The sequence below is a fragment of the Rhamphochromis longiceps genome, linkage group LG7 (assembly GCF_057381845.1).
Source record: "Rhamphochromis longiceps isolate RC_006_pf linkage group LG7, R_longiceps_female_GT1.1, whole genome shotgun sequence".
NCBI lineage: Eukaryota > Metazoa > Chordata > Actinopteri > Cichliformes > Cichlidae > Rhamphochromis > Rhamphochromis longiceps.
This window is the reverse complement of record NC_140563.1, coordinates 70764028-70767953: the sequence shown is the minus strand read 5'-3', so window position 1 is coordinate 70767953 and position 3926 is coordinate 70764028.

Below are 3926 nucleotides of genomic sequence, written 5' to 3'. Positions count from 1 at the left end.
CTGCAGGCTCACCATTCACTCCATGTTTCAGCGCTGAGTGTGAAGCAGCAGTCTGACGGGATGCTGATCAGGAGCAGATTTACTGGGATTCAGTGTTAAATAATTGTGCTGCCACACAGTCATGGAAATCTGCTGTCATCAGGAAAAGAGCAGAAGATGATGTTCGCTCTGTAAAAGCTCAGTTTGCTCTGCTATAGCTTTGCTTTGCTCTTTACTGCAGCAGTCATAATTACAGTTATTAAAGAATGGGTGGCACACACTCTGAACACACTTTTAACTGTGTGATAAGTGCTCTGAAACCAAGAAAACATCCCAATGAGGACCTGTGTGCACGCTGACAGAGATCCAAACCAGATCTGGTGTCCCGGCCTCCCAATTGTTTTTTTAAGACGTTTACACTCAGATCTGAAGTTTCATCTGAGGAGAGCAGAAACAGCTAGAGCTGCTTTTCAAAGCAGAGCAGGCGCTTAGGAAAACTAATCGACACACAGCGCGGAGACAATAATGCAGTTAGCAGCATCTAATGAGGCCAGGAAGTCATTACCCAGCAGATGATGGATCTGCTGCTCTCTGATTGGGTTAGTGTCAGTCACAGCACCGAGCCATCTGATTGGTCCGGGCCCAGTCGGCGGTGGAGGACAGACGTCTTCCTGGATGTCTGCGTCTGAGTATCACGGCGATGTTCTCACCTTGGTCCTGACAGGTTCGAGTCTCTTTGTGGTTTTAGCTCGGTGGGGTTTTCTGGAGTCTTACTCGAGGTTCGAGTCACAGTCCCATCCACCCTGACCTCCATCCTACCTACCTCCTTCTACTACACGTGATCCAGGATACAAACTTTTAGCATAGTGAACGTGAGTCCTAATTCGGACTCGTGTTGCAAAGTGAAATTCTTCCAGTTTTAAGGAGTGAAGGATTAAATCTGGCTGAGGCTGGAGAGGTGGCGAGGACGCAAAAGAGCAGCTTCTCAGTCGTTTCCAAGCCTTCAGAATAAAGTAGAGTTAGTGAGGATACCTGCTCTTTGATATGAAAAGGAAATAAAGTGCAGAACACCTGAGTTACGTCTCTGCTTCCTCACCTGTGCACGCAGGGCTGATGATGTTTTCCAGAAAAATACCTGCACGTGTTAAACGGAGCGTCACAGTTTTATGTTTTACAGTCTGACTGCTCCCGGGTTTCATGTTTTCCTGCACACGGTTTTAGCAGCAAAGGCAGCTGCCTGGTCTCTGCTGTTCACAAATGAAGTGCAATCGTGGCGAGATGTGCTGTGCTGCTGTTTAACATCCTTCAGCCTGCTTCACTTTGTCACACAGCTTCTGTTTAACTGATTTATAATCAGCAGGTCTGAAACAGAAAAAAAAAGAGGTTAATCACAGTGAATGTGTGATTTCACGGGGGGGTAAGGACTTTTTCACACAGAGCAGGTAGGTTAGTCAGCACTACAGAAAAAAACAACACGTGATAAAGGTGTTTAAAAATATAGACTTTTTTCAACCACCACTAGAGGGCGCTGCTCCTTGAACATGAACAGAGGTTTTGTTCTCCTGTGTGTAAATACTTTTAGAGAAAACTTCAAAACAGACCAGTTTCGCTTTTTATGATTTTTTTAGGTCTTGTTATTGTTGTAACTTTAATATGTTTGTCAGAAACACGTCTAACCCTTCCTGTATAAATAAAGGTTACATAAAAAAATCTGACTGCTGTGTGTGTGTGTGTGTGTGTGTGTGTACAATAATCATTTCCTATACATGTCTGTTTTTGATAGATGGAAGAAAATGAGTGATGGAGGTCAGACTAAACAGTTCACAGGTGCTTCACCCTGCGTGACCAGCAGGTGGGGCTGCTGTGCCGCTGCTGCAGAGGAAAATGTGAGACAGCCAGTTCCTGCGCCCAGGAAGTATGTTTACTGAGAAACACAGAGAGTATGATGTGAAAAGCCCTGACTGAAGAAACATGGATGACTTTCTACCACAATTATGAAATAATATCCTCACAGGAAACAGATGCAAACATTAAAGAGAAATAAACTGCGCAGAACAAAACAAAGAGTAAACATCCTGGTAATAAAACTTCATTAAAACCTTGAGATAATGCTCATCAGACATGAGAGAAAAAAAGACTTTCATATTCTAGGGAAATAGAAACTGATACTGTGCTGGAGGGCCTTTTCTGGTCCACGGGTCGGTGTTTGGACCCCAGCAGACGAGCAGGAAGTCAGGAACAGTCTGATGTGTTTGACTGTGTCACATCCCCCTCTAGTGGCTGTTTTTTAGTCAATGCATCCACTTACAGAGCTAAAAGTAGAAACAATAGAAACACATTGAAACAGACGAGTTTGGAATACAGAAAACAGCAGAACTCCGAGTCCTCCGGCCTCCAGCTGTGAGACGGCGACAGCTGCTTTTCTATCAGTCTATCGATAGATCAATCAGTCTATTAATCGAGCCATCTCTCTAAAGTAAGGTTACAGTTGGCTGTAACGACCCTGAACAGAAATATCAAACTGGCCCCGTCTCAAACCAGGAACACACATCAAATATAGAAATGCAATAGGTTCCTCAGTTTTGTTGATGGACCACTTCCTGTGGGTGGTGGAGGCCACAAGTCCCGCCCCCAGGATCAAATGGGTCTCCAACACCTGGCTCCTGGGGTCACTCGGGGCTGACGGTGCAGAGGCCAGGCTTGTTTCACTTTTTGTGTCGCCCCGTCTTCATTCATCACCCTCATGTTTCCTTTTTTCACTTCCTGTTTCCTCTCTTTCTTCCCTCCTCACCTATGCAGTCTCCACCCGTGTCTGTGTCCCTCCTTTCGGTCATGGGTACAGCTGTCCACCACTTTTCTGGGATTGCTGACCTCTCAGATCCTCGTCTGCCTCGCAGTCACCTACCGTCAGTGTCCCTCATGAACCCGGACAGATGATGTAGCTGTTGTTAATCTCTGTGTGGAAACTGCAGATTCACACAGACTACAAACACGTGAAGGAGAAAGAAAGAAAAAGCGAGGAACACGAACGAACAGATTATAAGCTGTGTTTGTTTCAGGAGCTAGTGTGAGACCGTGCTGGAAGTTTCCTGTGTGTAATAACAACTTATTGCTACCAGGCTAAGACCTATAACAGACCTATAACAGCTACGGGTGCTTTCTAAGGTTACATAGAGCCCCTGTAACATTTTACTTAGACATTACCCAGGCACTGATGAAACTCTGCCCCCTGCTGCTGAAAGTTTTAATTACAATTTGCGGGGTAATTACAAAAAGGGGCTTTAACAGCTGAGGCCAAGGGCAGGAAAATATGAAAGCCTGAACAATAACTGTGCATGACGACATCATAAAATGAAGAAGCACCTCAGATTTGTTTCCCGTTTGGCTTCTGTGAGTTTATTCTGTGGTCACATTCCTCCACGGAGTTATTTATTCGTTTCTCTGGAAGCAGGAGAAAAGGGGCCTCCTCCTCCTTTTCCTCCACAAAGTGCAACAGTCCGGCGGGTCCAGCAGCGAGCAGCCGAACGTGGAGGCTGAAGGGCGGCGTGCTGCGCGGAGCTGGTCGGTAACACAACAACACAACAAAGTGCTCCGCTCCGCCGCCGAGTTTCACGGTGTGTGTGTGTGTGTGTGTGTGACTTTCTCTCCATAGAGTTTCACTGAGTTTACATCCGGGTTTTTTCCCTAGGCAATGGGAGTCGCAGCACCGCCGTTCCTTAGGCAAAGTGAAATAAATTCGCCGCACCGACACAAAAAGTAGTCCGCTTCCCGAACACATCCCCCCCGCGCCTCGGCTCGCTCATCGGCCCGATTTAACGAACTTTAACGGCCATAAGGACCGACATCGACCGCTCCCCGGCGGATAAGCGAGCTCCCGCCGGAGCCGCGAGGAGTTTTTGTGCCCCTTCGTCCAGCTCCGCGGCGCAGGGATCTGTGATGTGCTGAGG